Genomic DNA, 25,032 nt, shown 5'->3' with positions numbered 1-25,032 from the left:
GCAGGCATTCATGATGCTTTGCCAAGCTTGGGGTGGTGAGCAGTACTCCATCTGAGTATTGATTTCCTCTACTTATTTTTTTTCCATGTTTTCTTAGGGAAGTGCTAGTTGAGATTCGAAGAAGAGTTGTTATTCTGTTTAACTATATAAAAACATTAAAACATTTTAGGGAATGCGAAAATACATATGCTTCAAGTTAAAATATTGAGACATCTTGGATATTTTAAAAACATTTCCACTCTAAAGTAGCAAAAGCAGACTTTAAAAAAAAAACAAAAAACTTCCTTTATAGAGGTGGTTACGTTTGCTGGTTAAAATAATTTGAACATTTAGGAAGAACGCTAACTCTACAGCGTTGAGACATTTACTATTTTCCATTCTCTATTAAAAGAGATTTTAAAAAATTTAAAGTACGAAGATGATTATTTTTACAGTTGGTCAGAGGGATTTTAATATAAATATAAATATAAATTTATATTCCTTAAGGGAACTGAAATCAACAAATGCTAAAATGAAACTATACAATGACTTCTACAAAAGAAGACAAATATATAGTTTGTCAAAATTACTTATATTAATAATGTATAACAGGGCTTAAAGACTCTGTTGTACAATTCATTTTGGATGTTTGAGATTAAAAATATCCTTTTAGAATTTGGAGAAAATGAAATTGTTGCATTTGAGAGGAGAGGGAGCTGCAGAACAGAGCACAGTGGAGAGAGCATATTAAGGATTCTGTATATTTTATTGCACAAGTCCTTTGTAAAGTGAATTTCTCACATTAGGATTAAAACACTAATTTTTCTAGGAACCAAATAAGTACCAAACTCCGAATTTACTTGCAGAACAGATTACAATTTATACCTGCTTTTATTCAAATGATGGCCATTTTCTAATGGAGAGAATGAATTGAGGAGCAAATTTAAAAAATCATAGCACCGAATTTGCCATGTTTTAGTTGAATTTTTATTTGATTATAGTTCTAAGAGCTATCAAATTACCTAAAGGAAGCAATGAGTTTCTCAATAGGAAAAAAAAGAAAAAGAAAGGGAAATGATCCAAAAATGCTGCAACTAAATAACAATCGTTTCTGCTAAGCTTTGTGCGGCTTTAAATACAATTGAATATTAATTCTTTCAGACCTAGTTGACTTAAAAGCTAGGATGGATCAGGAGCTGATTTTTGGCATTCCTTCATTTTTCCACTCTTTTGTTCACTTGACACACAGCTTTTATACATTGGCTTTGCAGGAATCACTGGCATGATCTCCGAACAATCTGTTTGAGGAGGAAAGGGTCCTTCCAACAAGCAGCCAGAGTTTTAATAAAGTACTGCCCATCCTGTCTACCTTAAACAGTAGAAGAAATAGCTGTTGGCATAAAGGTACCAATGAACTTATGTTTCCTCGTGTTAATAGAGCAAAGAACCTTCCTGGTGTTTAAACACACATGGACACACACGCGTGTGCACACACACACAAGCCCGAAAATCATGTGGTTATATTTTTTTAGTTAAGAAGAGTCACAATGAAGCCACAACCCTGTTCCATACTGCTAGATTCAGTATCATGTTGTAAGGAACATGCTGGTTGAAGAAATTATTTTGTTTGTTAATTCAGGTTACATGTCCTGCCAGGCTGGCTGGAAGAGAAAGGAAAGAAAGGTGTAACTTTAAGCACACACTGATTTGTTCTTATTACATAACAAAAGTCTATTTCTTTATCATGTTATCATTCAGTTAATAAAAATTAGCTACAATAACAGCATCAACTTAAAAACCCCTCAAAGTCCAGGGGATTTTCTTTCACAATGAACATGAATACGGTTCAGAAATACAAACAGTCAAAGGATAACTTTAGGTCTGAAAGAGAAACCTGGCAAGGGTAATTGAATAAGCCTGGGTCCCCTGACTGTGTCATGGTGAGGGCAGTCAACATGTCATAATTAGGTTTATTGAGGGCCATTCCAACAATCTGCTTCTATTCTTCCTGCCTTATTGTCCACAGCTAGGCAAATAGCCAAGGGACAAAAGGAATCAAGTGCTGACAAAACATGAAAGAGGAAAAAGATTTAGCTGCTTTTATCAAAGAAACTGAGAAGGACTTTGTGTAAATAAAATAAGTGACTGGCCATCCCGCATTTAGGCAATGCCGTTTTCATTAGAATTAATTCTTGACATATTGGAAGAGTTCCAAGGGAAGGATTTCTACTTCTGACAAGTTTAATTTGTAAATTAAAAACAGTTGGTTAAACATGAGCCTCCATCAACAAAACTTAACCAAAGCCATACACGGTAAAGGCCTAAGCAGGTGAAAAAGAGAATTACTTTGAAAACAAAGTCTTCCCCAAAATTATGCAAATTCTTATTACTTCATAACAAATGTTACCCATTGAAGCCTACAGCAGGATGTCTGTTCCTAGAGATTTGTTTAGATCACATTTTCTTCCCCTTTAAGCCTCTTTAGTTGACATAACACTTACTCCATGCTTGGGAAACATGCTGGTGCTTGGGAGAAGGGGCAGCAAGATTAGAAGAGGTATAATGACATTTTTAAAGAACTAAAGCTAATGCAACTTTTGTAACTCTACACATTTCAGAACGGCTTGCTGCACTTTTTTTCTTTTTTCCATTGAAGATGAGAGTTTCCTCTAAGTGTGCCTCTGATTCCTAACTGGGATAAACAGTGGCGGCTACTATGCAGTGTTTCCTGAACTAAACATTCATCAGATCCCAGGTCAATGTTGTCTGGTAGGACGGTTTCATGCAACACGATCAGCTTTGTGGTCATGACTTGGTGACGCGAAGAAAGTGAAACCTTCAGGAGAGAGGTCCAGCAGGCATCTGGACAAGGCTTTCATTTAAGTCTAGGAAAATTCTTTGATAAAACAGCTCCTTGTGAAGTTGGAACACCTTTCTTGTTGCATTTTTGCAGCTTGCAGGTTAAGCTTTAGAAGGCTTCTTTCATGTGGAACTGAATTTCAGAAGCATCTTTTTCAAACTGCCAATGGGAAGGTAGCTAGGAGGAGGATGCTGTCATGAATGATTTGTCCCTTGGGAATATAAATTTTACTTGGGTATCAAATACCCCTCAGCTTTATTGAGAATTACATAGGAAATAAGAAACCTATTACTTAGGTAGCTTCAATGACTAGGTTATTTAGGTTTAAAAACTTCAAAATGCTTTACTTCCTTTGGCATCAAGGCACATTGCCTTATTCCTTGACACTTAAAGTGAAAAAAAGGTTTTTCCCTCAACTCAAAGAATTATATGGGTACACCAAATAGTGAGTGTAAAAATACTTAAGGAAGTGCAAAGCCTGCCGGGCGCGGTGGCTCACGCCTGTAATCCCAGCACTTTGGGAGGCCGAGGCGGGCGGATCACAAGGTCAGGAGATCGAGACCATCCTGGCTAACACGGTGAAACCCCATCTCTACTAAAACTACCAAAAATTAGCCGGGCATGGTGGCGGGCGCCTGTGGTCCCAGCTACTTGGGAGGCTGAGGCAGGAGAATGGCGTGAACCCGGGAGGCAGAGCTTGCAGTGAGCCAAGATCGTGCCACTACACTCCAGCCTGGGTGACAGAGCAAGACTCCATCTCAAAAAAAAAAAAAAAAAAAGGAAGTGCAAAGCCCTAGACAACTGCAAGATATAATCGTTACTGTCACCAGCACCATCATCATCAGCATCACCATTATTACTATGTTGGGGATGCAACTTGTCACAGTTATATTTACATGACCATAGCATCCTGAGGAAGCATTGCAATATGTGTTCCAAACATTTTTCTTGTGTCTTGTTGAGCTGGATTTGCAGAGGTCTTGAAGTTTATTCCACTTACGGATTTTGGTAAAGAATCCACAGGACATCAGGCTGCCCAGGTCTAGTTCTGCACCAGATATAACCATGGCTTTATGAAAGGCTTTGGGGTTAAGAGATTTTTCCTGGTTCACTCTCTGAATAGTTGTGATCATGGAAAAGTCACTATCTGTTCTGAGCTGGAGTCCTTTTCAATGTAGGCGATAATATTTGCTCCACTACCTCAAAGGATTGTTGTGTTAGTGACCGCGAACACATCAGAAGTCCTGAGCAAATATAAAGTATTATTTACTTAGAATCTGTTGATTGCTTTTGTACTCATTGAAACAAGGTTTGGTAGCTGATTGATTTGCCTTCTTGCTGTCTCAGAGTGCAGTTTAACAAGGATTAAGTGGATCTTCCTGTGGTCAGTCTAAAATAGACAGAACTAATTCTATATCTAGGACATAAGGGACCTAGTTGCTGGGATAACATTGTTTTATTGCAAAGCAGCACACCGCTGCATATCTAGTGAAAGACTAGTATGGGAGAAACTGCTTTTAAAGGTTTGGATTTGGGCAAAATAAGTCTTTTGATTTTCACATTGTTCTGATGTCTGTTGGCTCATGTCACAAGATTGGAAGGCCCAGCAGGCCAGGAAGGAGTTTCTCTGGAAGGAGTTGGAGATTTATGCAGATTGGCTGACTCTCTGACATTTATTTGCTGCCCTTTTTCACTCTATTTTGGCAACTCTGAACCAGATGGATAAGCTCATGGAAAATAAGGCCAGTGAGGAGAAGATGCTTTTGATTTCCCTGAAGATAAGGGAAACCTCTCTCTTTTTCTCTTTCTTTTAACATAGCAGCGACAATTTTATTGCATGAATGCAAAATTGGCAACTCACTTTTGGAGACTGATGGAAACATCTGAACAAGGACCTCCCTTGTACGTCATTGAGGGTAACATAAACTCTGTTTACCAAAGCATCCAGTGAGGGGAGAGAAGCCCTGACAATGGTCTGAATGTTATGTCTACCAGGAGGCCAACAGTTCAGTTTGTAGCTGAGCACCAAGGATGCTAGTCGGAGCTTGAGCTAAGATGATAATTCACCAGGACTGAAATCCTTCTTTAATCATCAACCTCTCTGCAAGGAGAATGATGAAGAGGGGAAACAGGGCTTACTATTTCACTCTGTAATCATTTATGATTTGAGCTGTATTTTACCTTGTGTTGACCTCTGGTGCTGTTGGTTTGCTCATTCTATAGCCTCAGCTACAGTGTTGCAAGGGGACAATGCAGACAGTGGCCACTGCATGGTGATTTCTCTGTAAGAAATGGAAAAATATTGTCTAAATGTGTAGATAGATAGATACAGTTTTACTATTTTAGGCTCGAACTAAATTCTTTCTACTAAAAGAATTAAGTGTTTAACCACAAATGTTCATTTCAAAAGTAATTATGTCTTGAGCTCACTAGGACATTTTTTGTGAAAGTGGCATTTTTTCCTTCTATGTTAAAGTCATCACATTTTCCCTCTGTGCTACCCACGGCACACAATTTCAAACTGAAAATACTTTATCTCGGCATATTGTTGAACTTTGCCCTTGGAATTTAAATGTTGAAATATGGTATTAAAAATGGTGAAGGGATTTGCTGATTAAATACGACTTTTTTTTTTTTATGGAAAGGTGGGAGAGAAATGTGCAGCTTGAGAATTTAGCCTTATTATTTATTTTATGTTGTCGTTGTTTGTAGACTTTAAAAAAAAATTTGTTTACTCTTGTTTGTTTGCACTAATCACTACTTAAGGAAAAGTAAGTCACAGGCCAGCCTCCTCTTCACGAAGCCTTTAGCCATGGTGACCGTTCAGGCATAAAAACGTGCTTATCTGCAAATGAATGGCAGCTCTTTGCTTCATTAAAGCCCCTTTCTCTTTTGGCACTCGCATTGTGACCCTTTGATATTAATTCAAAGGGCAATTAAAGAATGCGGGCCATCTTTGAAGTAAGGCATTCAGGGCAAGGGTAGGGATGAACCTGGGCCTCTGATGGACTGTGCGCATTCAACAGGCCTTTTCAAGGCAGTTTGAAGTGAGTCAAAGAAAATGGGCAGGAGAAGGTCAAAGAGAAAAAAGGGGCTAAAGAAACAGTCTGTATTTGTTCGGAGTATTAGCCAAGAAAACTGCAAATAGCAACAAAATGAAACAGTTAATAGAGCAGCCAGACAGAGCCATGTCAATCACTTAACTTGAACAGCGTTAGGCTTACCAAGGCTCCTCCACCGTGTTACCTAATTATCTTGGGAAAAGCAGTAACTGGAAGTAATGGTATTGTATTTCTTTCTGCCTACTGCCCAGAAAAGGTGATAAATACTCACTGCTCCATAATTATGCAACATACATACATAAAGGAGTAGGAGGGGGTGGAAGGGGGCTGGGGGCTCGGAGACTGCCTTGAAGTCGGGTTCCTAGTAAAACGTCTGAATATGGCACAAATATGGTATTTTCAAACATTAGCATGCTGGAGAATTGCTTAACTCGTTTCATCTGGAGCTGGCTGAAATATGCATGATCTCTCCTGGAACAACTCTTAAAGACAAACACGTTTACTCATCTAGGAAAGTTCTCGTTGAGAAAAAATAAAATAGCCTGCAAGAGCTGTGCTCAAATAATATGAAGGATTTGGCGAACACTCCCCTCTGCCCCCTAACCCCCCCGTGGAAACGAGGAGATTCAGAGTGAGGTAGGAAACTCAGCTCTTAGCTTTCCCCATTGTGCCTGGTTATTGAAACACCCTTGGGGAGAGGCAGCCGGAAAGCCCTCCGTGGTAACCGCATAGCCGCAGCGAGTTGCATATGTTACCTAGAGAGCAGGCGGATAGTAGGTAGGGCTGGGGGGGTTGATTGGATATTTGATTGCTTTCTATTAGTGTGGTTAGGATGGATATTTTTGGATTCCACTTTTATTGGTCATGATAAAAAGCAAAAAAACAACAGAAGCCAAGCACTTCTTTGAAAGTGTGAGCAAACCGGTTGAAAAACTATTTCCAGATTCCCCCAAGGGTGTGTGGGTAAGGGAGGAGGAACCCAGGCACGCACATAAATGTCTGCAGATAGGTCGAATATGTGTTTGTAATTGCAAAACATGACCAGCCTTTAAAGAGGCCCCCAGGACTCTGCTCAGATTATTTGCAATATGGGCTGCTACAGATTGTTGTTTGATGTTGCATTTGTGCATAACAGGTTTTGTTTGGAGGGACAGTAATAGATCTAAAGGATCTGTTATGCAGCTTTTTGACATACTGTTACAGAATGTAGCTATTAATATAAAAGTTATGGCCTTTGTAAAAAGTCCATTATTGAACTAAGTACTCAGTTGCTCTGCATTTTAACAAAACAGTCATATACTGATGCTTGAAAACTTTCCTTTTCTTAAAAAATTCCAATTTGCCAGTCACCCAGGGTAAGTCGTATATAATACGATGAATCACAAATTATATGATTTTTAAAAAACATATTAGCAACTTCAGCTACTCAGTAGGATCAACCAATAAATTATGCCTTCTGTCTCGTTTAATGGTACAACAGAACAATGTTTGAATGGTTAGGGGGTGTCACTATCTCAGAGACAGTCAATAGAGCAGTAGCTGCTTAACTAAACAGGAATCAAGTTGGTGGCATTGCAAATTTCCTTAGGTGTCTTGGGAAAAAAGTACCACAAAATGTCCCAAATAATAATAAAAATGTAATTTAAAGTAAATTATAAAATAAGGGGAAACTCAAGTAATAGAATACGCTAGGATACTTTTACCAATAGTAAGCAGTAACTCTTCCACTTACAGAAAGAATAGATTTCTTTTTTTGCAATAATTTTGAAAAAGTGTTTTATTTAAAAAAATACATAGCATATTTTGATGTCTTTTGAAAGGGTGACTAAAAGTCATATATCTGGAAAGATTAGGAAATGTCCATCATCTTATAATACTGAAAATATTGGTGTACCTTGTATCTCACAATCAGTGACGTGCGAAGGGAAATATGGAGTACTTTTTAATTGTATTCCTCCTCACACCTCCTGGGTGACTTGCACATTTTCATCAACTTTTGTCCTTCTAGTCTCTTTTTTCTTACTCCTTTTCCATGCAACTCAAAAATGTGTGCTATGAGGAGTGAAGGCTGGGGGACAGTGGTGAGAGAGAACACTTTGAGTTACTTTTTGTCTCCCATTTTAACTTTTCCCACCTTCTTGAACTATAAGTTAGAATCTTGTGCAATCTCCGGGTAAGAGTGTGGCTGTGAATAAATTTATCAAGATAAAACTGGTCACTTGTTCTACTTATGCTTTGGTGAATTTGGATTGAAGTGGCTCTATCTAGCTTACAGAGCAGACTTACAGTTATTGCACTTGTAGCACCTGCTGTATACAGGTTCAATGCCACGTGATTTCATAGGTTGCAAATGCAACAAACTGATTCTGTTATTTCCTAAGCTGCTTCCTAGAAGTACATAAGGAATTCCTGGGATCTGTATGATCTTTGGGATCTCATGGTTTCAGTGGCTCTCTGAAATCATAGGGGAAGAGAATTTTCTCTCCCACCTCCTTTGGACATACATTTCTTCTTGGATCTGACAGGCATTCCCCTTCAAGGGCCAGGCAGATAGCCACAAAGCAGAAATAATAATGTACTAATTTTAAAGCTAAGGAAGCAGAAGTTTAGAGAGATTGTGTAGCAGCTGTTAAGGGGCAGAGCTGGGCTCAGAATCCAGGTTTGCGCAAATCTAGAACCTGCAATTTTAACTGCCACACTATGTGATTGGCTTGTGCCTTCTGGGAAGACAAGTGGTATTAAGAAATAACTGAGGAGGGGGCTACTTTCAGGGAGTGGGTCTAGTGCCTCTGCAGCTGGTAGCTTTATAAAGTGGGGCCAATAATAGTATTTGCCTTATAAAATTGTGATAAAGACTATATGAATATACAGGGGTGCCAAGTTCTTCTCAATAAGCATCAGGTATTGTTCTTGTTAATCTTATTTGTAGGGCCTGGCCCAGAGGGGGCTTTCCCAGGAAGCTAACAGAGCCTAAACTTTGGGACTCTTGCACATACGAATTCCTGAGTGTGCTGAGGGTTTGTTGAGTGCTGTAGTGTTCTAAGTGAGGAGGGGAAACCAGGATGCAATCAGGATATGTTTCCGTGTAGGCTCCAGCAATTTGTTGTGATTTTTTTTTTCCCGTTCTAAACAAATATTCACTTTTCAAGCCAGATTTTGTACTTGTAAATCTATATTCTTTTCAAAAGAAAGTCTCCCAAATTTTAGAAGCTTCAAGCTCTGCAAAACCTGGATCAACCAACTACTGGCTGTCCCCACATTATTGGATTAGCCCTGCCTTCAAACCCTTCTACAAGTGTCCCTGAGCCAGATTCTGGCAGGATGTAGGAGTTTGGTCATTTTGCTGATTGGTTGATTAAGAGTTTGATTCACCCACAGGTGTGAACAAGAATTCTAGCCGTTCTGTCAGATTCTGTGTGTATATGCATAAACTAAAGAGGTCAAAATCATCATCGTATTCTGGAATTGTTAAAAGTCGACTTGCTACATATTCTAACTCTCAGTGTCCTGAAAAGGTTAGAGGAAAAATCAAAATCAATCATTCTCTCTTCCTTCCTTCCTTCCTTCCTTCCTTCCTTCCTTCCTTCCTTCCTTCCTTCCTTCCTTCCTTCCTTCCTTCTTTCTTTTTTTTGATGGAGTCTCACTCTGTCGCCCAGTGGCGTGATGTCGGCTCACTGCAAGCTCCGCCTCCAGGCTTCACGCTGTTCTCCTGCCTCAGCCTCCCGAGTAGCTAGGAATACAGGCGCCCACCACCACGCCCGACTAATTTTTTGTATTTTTAGTAGAGATGGGGTTTCACCGTGTTAGCCAGGATGGTCTGGATCTCCTGACCTCATGATCCACCCGCCTTGGCCTCCCAAAGTGCTGGGATTACAGGCCTGGCTGAGAAGAAAAATCTTGCTCCAAGTATTAAGGATACACAAGAGGCTAACAGAACTACTGGGAAAGCGTAGAACCTAGGGAATAATAGTTTATTTTAAAGTAAGGGTAACAGGAGAAACTAGGCGTTGCCCAGAAACCAAGTTAGAGCCTTTTATGAGACATGTACAGCAAAATCCATACAAACAAGCCACTCTTGAATGCCTACTCTATGCTAGATACTGGAGAGAATAGCGATTAATAAGATATATTCTCTCTTTTCCAGAACCTATAGCCTGGAGGGGAAGATGGTCACATGAGCAGATCACAACAATCTCATGTGTTTAAGTACTTTTTAGAGTCCAGGGCACTGTGGGAATGCGGGGGATGGTCGTCTGGCCATCCCCAAGTTCAGGAAATGCTTCCTTGAAGAGAAGATCTCAGAGCTGAGTGTTAGAGGATGACTAATGAGCTGAAGAAGCAAAAAATAAATGGTATTACTGGCAGAGTGAACAGCATGGGCAAAGGTATGGAATGGTCACATGGTGCAAGTGAGAATGGCAAGAAGTTGAAGACAAGAGGTCCTGTCACCAGAATGCCTCAGTCTTCAAAGGCAAAAGCTGCGAGTGACCATTTTGTAGGAGCATTTTGGGAAAGAACAGAGCCTGATGCCCTGAAGTGGAAAGTCCTTTGGAATTTAACAACTTAACTCTTCCTTTGTGCTTTGTTCAAGGAGGTAATCTAAGCATGGAGTTACAAATTATTATTTTTTTTCTGGTTTCTTTCTCTTTATGATTTTTAATTTATTTTTTGAAATTATCATGGTAAAATAGACTTTTTTGGATTACTTTGTGTGGGGGTGAAACTTGCATAACACAAAATTAACTATTTTAAAGTGAACAATTCAGTGGCATTTGGTATTTTCACAACATATTGCAGTCACCAGCTCTATCTAGTTCTAAAACATTTTAATCACCCAAAAAGAAAACCTGGGACCCATTAAGCAATTGCTTCCCAATCCCCCATCCGTCTCCTGGCAATCATCAATCTGCATTTTATCTTTATGGATTTAACTATTCTGGTTATTTCACAAAAATAGACTCCTACAGTATGCGATCTTTTGTGTCTGGCTTCTTTCACTTAGCATTATGTCTTAGAGGTTCATACATATTATAGCATGCATCAGTATCTCATTACTTTTTATGGCTGAATAATATTCCATTGTATTATATATCCTAATTTGGTTATCCATTCTTCTACAATGGACAGTTGGGCGTCTACCTTTTGACTATTATCAATAGTGCTGCTATGAACTTGTGTTTGATCTTTTTTTGGAGTCTTAACGCATGCTAATTTATGCAATCATCATCACTACCAGGATAGAGCACAGTTCCATCACCCCAAAAACCTCGCTTTGAAATTGTATTCTCTACTGCTCTTAGTCCCTGGAAGCTGCTGATCTGTTCTCTATCAATGTAGTTTTATTCTTTAAGAATATCTTATACGTGGAATCATACAGTATGTAACGTTTTGAGATTGGCTTCTTTCAATCAGTGTAATTACTTTGAGATTCACCCAAGTCATTGCGTGTGTCAATATTTCACCCCTTTGTATTGCTGAGTAGTATTCTACTGAATGGGTATGCCACAGTTTGTTTATCCATTCACCTGTTGAGGAAAAACAACCAGTTGAGGGTTTTGGCTATTTCCTTGTTTTGGTCATTATGAATAGAATTGCCATAAACATTTGTCTAGAGGTTTTGTGTGAACACAAGTTTTCATTTCTCTAAATACCTAGAAGTGTGATTTCTGGGTGATATGTTAACTGTATGCTTAACTTTATAGGAAACTGCCAGACTGTTTTACAGAATGACTCTATCATTCTGCATTCCAACAGCAATACACAAAATTCCCAGGTGCTCTGCATCTGTGCCAACCCTTGGTATTGTCAATATTTTTTTATTTTGCCATTCTAATATATTCTTAGTGACATTTAACAACAGTTTTAATTCATTTTTCTCTAATGGCTAATGATGTTGGACAACTTTTCATGTCCTTATTTGCCAAACATATATCCTCTTTGGTGAAATGTCTATTCAACTCTTTTGCTCATTTTTAAAAATTGTTAAATATTTTGTTTTCATATTGTTGAGTTTTGAAAGTTCTTCTTATATTCTCAATGCAGGTCTTTTGTCAGATATGTGATTTGCAAATATTTTCTCTCAATCTCTACATTGCCTTTTCATTCTTTTAACCATGGCTTTTGCAGAATGAAAGTTTTATTTTGATGAAGTCCAATTTGTCAATTTTTTATTTTATCAGTTGTGCTTTTAAGGATCACATCTAAAAACTATTTGACTAGCCTTGGTCCTGAAAATATTCTGAAAATATAGACTTTACATTTAGTTCTATGACCCATTTTCAGTTAATTTTTGTATGTGGTGGTGTTAGGTTTAGGGCAAGGTTTATTAATGTATTTTTTGCATCTGTATGTCTAACTGTTTCAACACTGTTGGTTGAAAAGTCGTTCCTTTCTCCATTCAGTTGCATTTGCACCTTTGTCAAAAATTGACTGTCCATATTTTTGTGGTTGTTTCTGAATTGTCTGTTCTGTTCCATATATATATCTGTGTCTTTCCTTATACCACAATGTCTTGATTACTGTGGCTTCAGAATAATTCTTAAAATCAAAAAATGTGATTCCTCTAACTTTATTCTTTTTAAAATTGTTTTTAGCTATTCTAGTCCTCTGTTTGTCCACATAAATTTGTTAATTAGTTTGTCTGTATCTACAAAAAAAAAAACCTTCTGAGAACAATTTACTTTCAAAAGTTGTTTTATATTGGTTTTAAAGAGTTTTGGAAATCAAAGAGTGATGAAAAAAATGAATCTATTTATATTACATACCCAATTAATAAAATTATCTGCCAAACTGAGGATGTCATTTTATTATAAATTTTTCCTCTATGCAAGTGCTCAGTTTTAGTAAAATGGTGAGGGGGGTTGAGTAAAGTATGATAACTACACCAGAAAAAAATGGAATTGTCATGCTTTTTTTTGTTTATTTGTTTTGTTGTTTTTAAAAAGAATGGTCATGGTAGCTTTATTTGTTATAGTGCAAATAGGGAATAATCCCTAAGTCCACCAACATAAGAATTGATAAAATGGATAAATAAATTGTGCTATATACACTACATTGGAGTCTTGTTCAGTAATAAAATAAGAATGAACTACTCACATATGCAACAACATGGATGAATCTTAAAAATGTTATGTTGAGCAAAAGAAGCCAAACATATGAGTCTACATATACTGTCTGATTCTACTCATCTGGCATTCCAACACATGCAAAACCAATGGATTGTGGTAGAAATTAGAACAGTAACTGCCTCTTAGATGAACTGACCAAAGAGGCACAAAGAAGCTATTTGGGGTGCTGGGAAAGTTCTGCTTTGGGAACCCATTGGGATACTGGTTGCCTGTCATGCTTGTTTAAACTGCTTTACTAATTTGTCAAGCAACACTCAAAATTATTTTCAGAGAACAGGAAGGCAAACATGAAACATTTAACGTACGTTCATAAAGAAAAGGTCAATCTCCTCATGGCTTTTATATCATTTATTTAATTTATATAGTTGTAAGCATTTGGGTCCTCTCAAAAGCATTTGCAAATGTGCAATGTTATAAGGTTTGCAGGCCAATGTTCTGACTCATGCATTAAAAACTGCAATATCAGGAACTTGGGAAGGGAAGTAGAAGGTAAGAAGTTGGTGTTTCTTTTTCTTTTTCTTTTTTTTTTTTTTTTTGTTGTTCTTGTTTCTGCTTGAGTGAAGACAGAAACCCACCCTCTGTTCTGCCTCAGAAGAGGACAATTAGAGAAATATTACAATCTTCTTCGTATCTTTTCCTCCTAATGTAGAATTTCATTGCATAGTTCCAGTGAACTTTGAACGCTGTGTTGTAGTGTTCCATACAAATTGACATGTGTGCTAGGTATTTAGATTTTTTTCCTAGCCATTTGCTAACATTTCAAATAGGATTAAAATTTAATACTTAAAAAGTCAATGTGAGCATTATGAAAATGAGCTTAAAATATAATTAAGGATTCAGCAAGTGAGCCTCAAATTTGGCTGAGGCTGCCTGTGAAACCCTTGGCTTTTTGAGGGAGGCTGTTAGCGGTCGGTGGCTATGGATATCCTGGCAGCCCACTGCGTGCATGGCAGCTCTGACAAAATCGTTGTTTGCTGATATAATTTTGGAACTTTGGGTTACATGAAGTCTGCATTTCAGGTTACTTTGAAAAAACTGTATATTGAGATGAATATCTAAGGAAAAAGTTTATCAGTATAGTAATTTTAGGAATTCTCCATTGAGACTGCACTCACTGCATTGAAGGATGTGGTGCTGAGTGCTTCTGGCCACAGCCTGAGTCCATTTTAACTATTTGTAAAAAGTCTAAGTGACTCTAGGTGATTATTCAGTGGTTCTAAGGAAAGCATTATTTTAAAATCTTGTGTTGCGGCATGGTGCAGTGGCTCACGCCTGTAATTCCAGCACTTTGGGAGGCCAGGGCAGATCACTTGGGGTCAGGAGTTCCAGACCAGCCTGTCCAACATGGCGAAACCCCGTCTCTACTAAAAATAGAAAAATTAGCCAGGCATGGGGGTCCACACCTGTAATTCCAGCTACTCAGGAAGCTGAGGAGGAGAATTGCTTGAACCTGGGGAGTGGAGGTTGCAGTGAGCTGAGATCATGTCACTGTACTCCAACCTGGGCAACAGAGAGAGACTTTGCCTCAAAAAAAAAAAAAAAAACTTGTGTTGCTTGAAATTGTTTTTTCATTCCTCAACCATGACCTTATGGTATTGAAATAGAGACATGTATAAATGAAAGGGAGTTTGATTTTTTAGTTAAAGAACAAATAGAAAAATAGCACAGTAAAACTATGATCATCCAGCAGTGATCATTATGAAGCTTTCTTTTCCTGTTGTTTTCTTTTTGAGAAAGGTCTTGCTCTGTTGCCCAGGCTGGAGTGCATTGGCATGATCATGGCTCACTGTAGCCTCGACCTCCCAGGCTCAAGCAATTCTTATTTTTCTATAGTTTTTTTTTCACATGTAGTCTTAATTTGCCACTTCAATCTTGTGATATGCAACAGAATAGCATTCAGTTCCCCATCTTAAAGATAAACAGACCAGGCATGGTGGCTCATGCCTATAATCTCAGCACTTTGGGAGACTGAGGCAGGAGAAATGCCTGAGGCCAGGAGTTCCAGGCCAGCCTGGGCAACAAAGCTGGACCTCATCTCTACAAATTTTATTTTTTAAAAAATTATCCAGGCCTGGTGGTGTGTGCCTATAGTCCCAGCTACTCTGGAGGATCACTTGAGCCCAGGAGTTTGAGGATGCAGTGAGCCATGTTTGTGCCACTGCACTCCAGCCTGGGTGACAGAGAGACATCCTATCTCTTAAAAAAAAAAAAAAGAAAAGAAAAGAAAGTGAGGATCAGAAAAGTTAAATGAAGCTAACTTCACTAGTAAGTAACTGCTGGTAAGTAGCAGAATCAAGATGATAACCTCATTCTCACAACAATCTGAAATGGCATTTTACTTTTAGGTAAAGCAAATTCTTATCTATGTCTGTTAGAAAAGGGAAAGTATGACTTCAAAGTCCTGAATTTCTGATCCTGAGGCAAAAGTTATTAAGTTTTAATTTTTTTTCCTTTATGACAAGATGAAAAAAAGGTAAGAATGCTAAATTTTGTATCATCAACTCTGGCTTTGAAATGTTTAAAAAATATGGACACTTCAATTTTTCTTTCTTTAAACACAACCAGTGTTATTTCCCAATGTCACTTCTCTGTTTAGTTATAAACCCCTTTGATTTTGATGTTCTTAATAGATGTTGATTGGTAGAATGCTATGCCTAGTCTTTATATTTGATATGTATCATGTATTACCTGTAAAGTGCTTATTTGTTATGTACAATCTCTTGGCCTTACCTTTTGATCCAGAAATAAAACAGGCAGAAGCAATGTGATTCCTGCCTTTAATGTCATATGATTCCAGGAATTAAGAATTTCCATCTCAGAATGTATCAGGAAGTGGAGAATGGGCTTATTCAAACAATGATGTTCTGTTGGATAAGTTGTGTTAGTTGCTTCCGTGTGTGTGCTCATTTTGTGGTAGGTGTTCATTTCGAGGTAGTAAAAGTAGGTTTTTCCTTTCGCAAGAAACCACTCTTGGAAAGTAGATCTCAGCTGCTGCAGATGTGGCAAAATACAGAATAAATTTAGTTGAGGAAACTTGAAATGTTAAGATTATTTTTTTGAAAAAAAAAAAAGTCTTCAGGAAGGAGTTTCCTAACTCTAGTCTTCTTGTTGACGCTGGCTTAGTAGCTCACTCCACAGTATGCTTCAGGGCTTGGGATTTGTATAAAGTGTTTTAAATCAGTGCCACACAGTCAACCCCAGATTTGGTTCTAGAGAACAAGACTCAGGAAAAAAAGAAATCTCAGCATCACCAATAAGAGACTTTTTGTTGTTGTTAAGAACTGAATTTCAGATCCACACATTAGAACATTAGAAAGGTATAATCCATACTCCATAAAACTCAGATTAAGAAAGTCCTCCATGTATGCCATATATTCTGTAATTGCAAACAGTATGCAAGGTTGGGAAATCAAGTCCCAAGCTTAAAGGTTCTTCCTAGGGAGCTGCAGAGGAAGGGGAGAAGCATATAGATGCATGTCAGTTTCCAGACTCTGGGGTGAGGCTGTTGTTCTTAAAACGAACAAGGCATCTTCAGAAAAAGTGTGATTATCAAAGAACAGGTCAAAGTTTATCTCTAGGTCAACAAAAAGGCAGGGGCAGGGTGGTGGTGGTGGTGATGGTGTCATCATTCTGGCTGTGAATATAAGCTCCATATTTAAATAAATTTGTGGTAATGTATTCAGATTTTTTTTCAAATTACCCTATTAGGTTTACTAAGTATTATTTAATAATGAAATCAGAAAATTGTTCTTACTGATAATAATCTAATAATGGGTAATAATAATAAAGTTTCACACACATTACCTAACTTGATCCTCACAGCAATGCTATGAGGTAAATATTATTATTCCCACTATGCAGATGAAATAATTGAGGCTTAAAAACATGACTGCTTCCTTTACGCAGACAAATATATTGTTTTTTCCACCACTATAGTTCCCTCTGAAAAAGCTGGATGATGTAATATGGATTCATCTTTTTCGGGTTTGCTTTTATTTTTACTTGTTTCCACTAGGGTTGGAGGATTCATCTTAATTGGATTTAACTTAAAATATAGACACACTTGAAAGCACTCTAGAAAACTAAGTTTTAGAATGGAAGGGTATCTCTTGAATAGAATATTCCTCTTTTCTTGGAGCAGTTCTTTTTTCCTTCCTTTTTCCCCAGAAGGGTTTGCCATCCATCCCTATTACAAAGCTCCTCTGTGCCCTGCCTGGATGTTCTCACAGAGGTGGTGTGGGAACTCCCTGAGCCGGGACGATGCAGTCAGCAGCGTGGGGGTGACCGTGGGGAGGCCCTGGTGGGCACAAAACAGCCCCATTTCCTGCCCAGCCATGCGCTGCCTTGAGCCTCAGGAGGCCCCAACTTCTGACTTCTGCCCTGCTGTCAGATGCGAAGGGCCCTCTAGTCTTTATCACTCTTTATTGTTTTATTTTCTTAAGCATAATTCCCTGGGAGAACATATCATACAGTGACCGGTACATGCATTCTTACTGGCATTTGAAAAGATGAATCGAGACAGGTAGTCAATTTAGATGACTTTTTCAACACAAAATGAAGGTTGTGTTTAAAATAATGTCTGGAAAACAGGCACTATCTCAGTGAAAGTCCCTGAGAACAAGTCTCAATAATTAGCATGGCAAAACAGCAAATAATTATTTTTTGAGCATTCATTAGCTATGGAGTTTCAAATTTTTTGTAGCTGCTGGGGTAGAAAAATAATCATTCTAGCATAGTACTATGCTTAAAACATAAAAGTACATTATTAATTGGCCCTTCATATTTGGCTCTATGAGTTAAAAGACATGAAAACAACATACATCTTGAATTGTTACAGCATAAAAACATAATAGTAAATTTCAATAGTAAGTGAGTGTGAAGGAACAGAAACTTATCTGAAGGTCAAAAAAAAAAAAAAAATGCTGAGCCATTTATGCAGCGGATGTTTACTGTGTCCCTGCTAAGAGCAAGGCACCTGGAGACATTTAAGCAAAGCATAGACATTGTAAAATATATATCTGTGTTGAAATTATCTTTGTCCCCAACTACTATTTTCCCTTACCATAAAAGAGCCCATGGTGTGGTGTGTCTGTGTGTGCCCATTATGTGACTATTTCCCAGATTTTACCTACGTATTGATTATATTTATTGTCTCAAATTAGCTTTATTATACAAAACTATCTCACAAGTACAGGGTCCATTTCAATGATACAATGGAAGCAAAGTTTAGAGTTTAGTGGTAGGTGGCACTATCTGTCTTTTTAGAGGTAGAATAAGTTTTGGGCCAGTCTGTCGAATTTCAAAATGGAAAGCGAGTTCTTCAAATGCAATGACTGCTTTCTGAGATGATGTCAGGTTACTTTCTCTAAAACAAATTGTGTCATTGAAGCATAACATGAAAAATACTGCATTATTATTCACTTTATGATGTTTAGGAAGAGAAAATAAAAGAGTATTAGTTTTAAAAATGCTGTTATATACAGTATTTAATTTTGCATTCATGAGAAAATGAGACTTCCAGACTGCTGGTAATGAAAAGTTAATTCCTTGCAGTAGAGAAATCAAAGAGCAGTTTCCGAGTCTCTGGGGCCGAGGGACTTGGAGGAGGTTAGGGGGTCTTTGTGCCTGAGGGATTGTCTCAGTGGGAGTGGAGAGGGAGAGGGAAGGATCAGGAAGTGCCTGCCTCAGTGTGAGCCCAAGGGATCAAGGAAGGACGGCAGGGGTCTCTGAGAGGGAGGGATGGCATTATTGGGATGAGAGGGCGCCCTGCTCCTATCAAGGCGTCGTCCAGAGGATGGTGAGCACTGTCTGCAGGGCTGGCTGGAGGGAAGAATGGTTTTTTGTAAACAGAGAAAATCTTCCTGCAAATTCTGAAAACACTTACAAGGATCTGCCTTACGGCCAGTTTACCTCCTTGGAATGTAATTGATTCTGGCACGTTCCAAATAGCAGAGGAAGAAAGGAGCCCATGACTCTAAGGTTTCGAAGATCAGGGTTTGGTACAAAACAAAGCTCATCCTCAAGGTAGGTGCTAACAACTTTGAGTAAATAATATAATCGGGGCTGGGCGTGGTGGCTCACGCCTATAATCCCAGCACCATGGGAGGGCAAAGCGGGCAGATCACGAGGTCAGGAAATCGAGACCATCCTGGCTAACATATGCTGAAACCCCGTCTCTACTAAAAATACAAAAAAAAAAAAATAAAAAAATTAGCCGGGCATAGTGGCGTGCACCTGTAGTGCCAGCTACTTGGGAGGCTGAGGCAGGAGAATGGCCAATATTGTGCCACTGCACTCCAGCCTGGGCGACAGAGTGAGACTCTGTTTCAAAAAAAAAAAAAAAAAAGAATATAATTGGGCATACGGTTACTATTCTATTACAGACGTGTGAAATAGCATGTGCTATGGCCACGCTGCTAAATATGACAGATCACGGAATTCACTCTATGTGCATCTTCCTTCAAAATCTAGGTAGGTCAGTACTTTCCTAACATCAAGGTATCTGAGTTGCCTGCAAGAGAACCTGAGTTCCTATATGTAAAATGCCAAGAACACTGACCGGCTGACATGGTAGATGCTAGATAGGTGTCAGTATTATTACAATTAATTTTTGAGGCCCTTATTTAAAAAGAACATTTCTGGGACCACTTTAAGTGATTTTGATGTTGCAGACTGAGGTGGGGCCCCCAAGTCTTCCTTTTTAACAAACAGCTCAGGTGATTCTGATGCAGGTGCTGGTAGATGATTTGCATGAGATCACCTAGTGGGCATTCTCCAGCTGGGAGGTCTCTATACTGCTCAGCCTATCTCATTGAAGCCTTCACCATATTTAGGCATGGCAGGCATTTTCTATCACATGCCTCCATAGTGGAATGACCTCATTCAGCATCAAAATCAGATCCCATGACTCACATTTTTGAAGGCTGCACATTCTCTTCCCCACTAGTGAAATCTGTAAATGAATGTGGCCTGAACAAAACAAAATCTCAGTTTTGTATTAATGCTGCAACTTGCCCTGCCAACTTCCTGAGTTAAAAATGTAAAGCTTGCCAGGTGCGGTGGCTCAAGCCTGTAATCCCAGTAATTTGGGAGGCAGAGGCAGGTGGATCGCTTGAGGTCAGGAGTTTGAGACCAGCCTGGCTAACATGGCGAAACCCCATCTCTTCTAAAAATACAAAAATTAGCCAGGCGTGGTGGTGCATGCCTGTAATACCAGCTACTTGGGAGGCTGAGGCAGGAGAGTTGCTTGAACCCAGGAGGCGGACGTTGCAGTGAGATGAGATCATGCCACTGCACTCTAGCCTGGCCAATAGAGCAAGACTAAGTCTCAGAAAAAAGAAAAGAATAGAAAATGTAAAGCTTAATAGTGAGCCTTAAATATATGAGAGTCTATGATAAACGCCATGTTGATGTTGAGTTTTTGATATGCTTATACTGTAGAGTATCATCAGAAACATTAAACAATATGAAATAATCACTCATTAACTCTCTCTAAGGGATCTTTTGGTAGTTCTAGCTAGCCACAATGTTCTCTTGCATCCTAAGTAATTATGACACTGATGGAGACATCAGTTTAGGGCAGATCCAGAGATGGGTCTGCCAGATGCTTTTGATAAAATAATACTTAGTGACTGTGGGAAACCCAAATTTCCAAAGGTCTTCCTGGTCATCTAAGAAACTCTGAATTTCAGACCCTTAGGGTAACCTTATATGTGCGATGCACTGGACAACGCTTATTGCAAGAGGAAGCATGTTCGAACAGACGAGCATATTTCATACAACGAGACCAATCTAAATATAAGGTGAGAAAAGACTGACAAAACGTAAGATGAAAAAACACTGTGACAGCTACCCTCCTTTCCCCAGGCAAATAACATATCAACTGAACACAAAATGGGATTAGAAGTCCAAATATTATCTGGTTAACCATCTAACATGTCTGATTGAATACTTAAAGTGAAACTTTCTGTTTAAAAAAAAATTTGCAATAGGCATTTCCTGGAGATTGGATGTCATATTAAAAAAAAAACCTTGTCATTTGCTGTACTGTGAGCTCTGTTCTGCTCAGCTTTTTATATGCGCTGCTTTGCAGATAACTGGAAATAATGTAGGCACTGCGTAAGTATTTGGTGAATAAATGAATGTAAATTTAAAGAAATATTTTGGAGAAAAAAAAGGCCAGGTGTGGTGGCTCATGTCTATATTCCCAGCCACTTTGGGAAGCCAAGGCAGGAGGATTGCTTGTGCCCAGGAGTTTGGGAACAGCCTGGGCAACATAGTGAGAGCCTCATCTCTTAAAAAAAAATTAGTGGGATGTGGTGGCATGCTTCTGCAGTCCTAGCTACTCAACTACTCAGGGGGCTGAGGTGGGAGGATCACTTGAGCCTAGAAGTTTGAGGCTGCAGTGAGCTAGGATCATGACACTGCACTCCAGACTGGGCAACAGGCTCTTTTCTTCTATCTCTAAAAGAAAAGAAAAAGAAAGAAAAAAAAAAAGAAAAATTTTGTAGTGAGGTTGTTAAAACTTTGACTTATTTTTTTCTTGGGAAAGAAAACATATGTCTAAATGTATGTATGTTGTAGGTTGTGTCCTATTCTCTGGACTCTGGTTATATCTTTGACAACTTGTTTTACTGTTATTTCTGTGGTGCATCACCTAGGTTTATTCAGAGTCTTAGTTTGCATGAAGTTTTGGATGCTAAGTCACACTCTAAAATGCCTAAAATGTCTTTAGGGTTTGAGAAAGTCAACAGACTAATGTCAAACCAGGATATGCATTTCATACCTCAACACTATAATTTACCTGTATTTTACATTCTACAAGCACTCTGTGTTTTCCAAAGTCTGTTGATACCCCTGTAAATTTGTTCCTCAGAGCTACCTGTGGAGTGTTAGTACTCCTTCACAGACAGGGAATCTGAGAGCCATACCATTTAGGCAGCTCACTCAACTGATCATCTGGATTGAGAACAGAATCCTCGGAATAGAACAACAGTTCTTTCTTTCATGCTGCTTCTAGCTTCTTTGTTTACTAAGGAGGTAAGCTTGCTGCTCTGGTGGTGGCCATTTAGATGGAGATGATAGAAGTAGCCTATGGGTCACCAGGGCATAGGATTGGGGAGCAAGGTGACAACTTTGGTTCTAGCATTTCTGGGAGAGTAGTTGGTGGTTCATGTCAGAGGTCACTGAGTCTGAAGTCAAAGCAATGATCATCAGTAAGCTAAACTAATCATAGCACCAAGACTCCAGGCCACTTAGAAAACTACTGTCCTGTTAAAAAGAGTTTCCTGGTTCTCACCCTTTTTATGAACTGAGCAATAGCTCAGTTTTGGGGTATAATTAATTCATAAATTAAGTTGGACACCTGCCCTATAAGGTTGAGTAACATCACAGAGACCTGGGCCCTCATGGGAAAAAAGTTCCACACAACTCTGGATTCATTAATGTCTGAACATAGGAGAATAACACGAGATAGGGCAAGGCATCCCTCCATCCACATGGCAGAGGGATTGGGACTTGCATTATGCTGTGGATAATGGGAGTTTTGAGTCTTAGATGGTGATAGTGATGATGGCCTTTGGTGGTAACGGAATGTGGGGATGAAGTTTGGCACAAAATTCATAAACACAAGCTTCTGCATGAGAGAGATTGAATGTTAATTCTACCTTCACTACAGACTAGCTATTAGTATATAACCTCTCTGAGCCTCGTTTTTTCAATCTGTAAAATGGGGGATAATAATAATGTTGATTTGAAAATTGGATGAGGGAAAGCAAGTAAAGATGCTTGGCATGGCACCTGGTGCATAGCAAGCACCTATAAAATGTTGGCTATCATATAGACTAGGCAAATATCTTCTGTCAAGGTCCATATAGTGAATATTTTTGGCTTTTTGGGGCCACTGGCCTCTGTTACCACTACTCAGCTCTGCTGTTGTAGCATGTGGCCATAGAAAATATAGGAATGGATGAGCACGGCTGTATTCTAATAGACTTTATCAACACTAAAATTGTGTGTAATTTTCATGTGTCAATGTTACTCTTCTTTTTCAACCATTAAGTAATGTAGTAACCATCCTTAGCTCAGAGGTAAAAAGAGGCAATGGATCACATTTGGCTGACCTTTGGAATAGTCTGTTACATGTTCGATTTGGAGGTATTGTTTTGTCTCGTAGCACTCCATTTATGTTTGTGATGATTTTTCTTAGAGTTCTGTTGGTAAATTCTGGTTATGTAGCAAGGCAATCTCAGAAAGCCATGGTGAAATTGTGATGGGTAAGAGAAATGAAAATCAAAACCACAATGAGATACCATCTCACACCAGTTAGAATGGTGATCATTAAAAAGTCAGGAAACAACAGGTGCTGGAGAGGATGTGGAGAAATAGGAACACTTTTACACTGTTGGTGGGACCGTAAACTAGTTCAACCATTGTGGAAGTCAGTGTGGCGATTCCTCAGGGATCTAGAAGTAGAAATACCATTTGACACAGCCATCCCATTACTGAGTATATACCCAAAGGATTATAAAACATGCTGCTATAAAGACACATGCACATGTATGTTTATTGTGGCACTATTTACAATAGCAAAGACTTGGAACCAAGCCAAATGTCCAACAATGATAGACTGGATTAAGAAAATGTGGCACATATACACCATGGAATACTATGCAGCTATAAAAAAGGATGAGTTCATGTCTTTGTAGGGACATGGATGAAGGTGGAAACCATCATTCTCAGCAAACTATCACAAGGACAAAAAACCAAATACCACATGTTCTCACTTATAGGTGGGAATTGAACAATGAGAACACTTGGACACAGGAAGGGGAACATCACACACCAGGGCCTGTGGTGGGGTGGGGGGAGGGTGGAGGGATAGCATTAGGAGATATACCTAATGTTAAATGAAGAGTTAATGGGTGCAGCACACCAACATGGCACATGTATACATATGTAACAAACCTGCACGTTGTGCACATGTACCCTAAAACTTAAAGTATAATAAAAATAAATAAATAAATAAATAAATAAATAAAAATGTATTGTGATGGGTATTGACAGTGTTCCCCCTTCACGTGAGGGTGGTTATGACCACAAAGTGGTTACCACTAGAGGACAGTGGAAGTGTTGGGGGAGATAATTCTTTAAATGCAAATGTGCATTTTCAATTTTGTTTATAATCCAGGAGCAGTGGCAGTCAGCCCAAAACTTCTATGTTAAATAAATCTCCCTCAAATGATCATGTGTTGAAACTGCTGAGATAAGTGAAAATTTGTGTTTTATTTATTTGGAAGTGTGAAGAAATGTAGAGAAATTTAGTTTCTAATGAATCATTTGGGGCAGAACTGCATGAGGTCCTGTGTCATATTTAGAATTTAAGAAATCTCAGAAGAGAATAAAGCCACATCTTTGGATGCAAATAAAGGAGAAATATAAGATAGTATTTAGGTAAGTGAAATTCTAAAGCCCTTGTCCTTGAAATAACCAACCAATCTAACCAAAAACATTCTTTTTTCTTGTAAATTTCTAATTGCCCCAATTCTTCCACTTCAGTTTCTAGAGTATTAAGTCTGGCCTATGTCTGGCCCATGTTCCGTTTTTCATAATACCTTTTTCGAAGTTTCTGTGGTGAAGGTATTTCCTCTGCAAGATGTTACAAAGTGAATTGACATGCATAGAATTTTTAGTGGTATTTGATTTTTTTCAAGTTTGGGAGGGTACTAGCCGTATCATTTTTTAGGGACAAAAAGATTATACATGCTGGCTAAAATCTTGAATTGACTCAAGGTTGTTTGCAAATTCTCATGAAAATACCAAAGCTTTTTGGGGGTTACTTCCCAATAATGGAACTACTTCCATTGCACAAAAGTAATACATATTCACTACAGAAGATACATTCATAATAGAATTTCACAAACTATTTCAGCTGTGTTCTGAGGCTTAGTGAGTGTAAAGACATGCACATGGAGGAAACAGAGTGATGGGAAGGGTGCAATCACGC

The 25,032-nt window shown here is 38.6% G+C and overlaps 1 protein-coding gene across 5 annotated transcripts in view; it reads left to right on the top strand.

The window, feature by feature from the left end:
- PAX3 (paired box 3) overlaps window positions 1-25,032 on the top strand; it is a 99,298-nt gene that overhangs the window by 24,875 nt on the left and 49,391 nt on the right. The gene's annotated exons all lie outside the window — the stretch shown is intronic.

Source organism: Pan troglodytes, chromosome 13 (assembly GCF_028858775.2).
Source record: "Pan troglodytes isolate AG18354 chromosome 13, NHGRI_mPanTro3-v2.0_pri, whole genome shotgun sequence".
In the NCBI taxonomy this organism is placed as follows: Eukaryota; Metazoa; Chordata; class Mammalia; order Primates; family Hominidae; genus Pan; species Pan troglodytes.
This window is presented reverse-complemented; position numbering and strand designations above follow the sequence as displayed.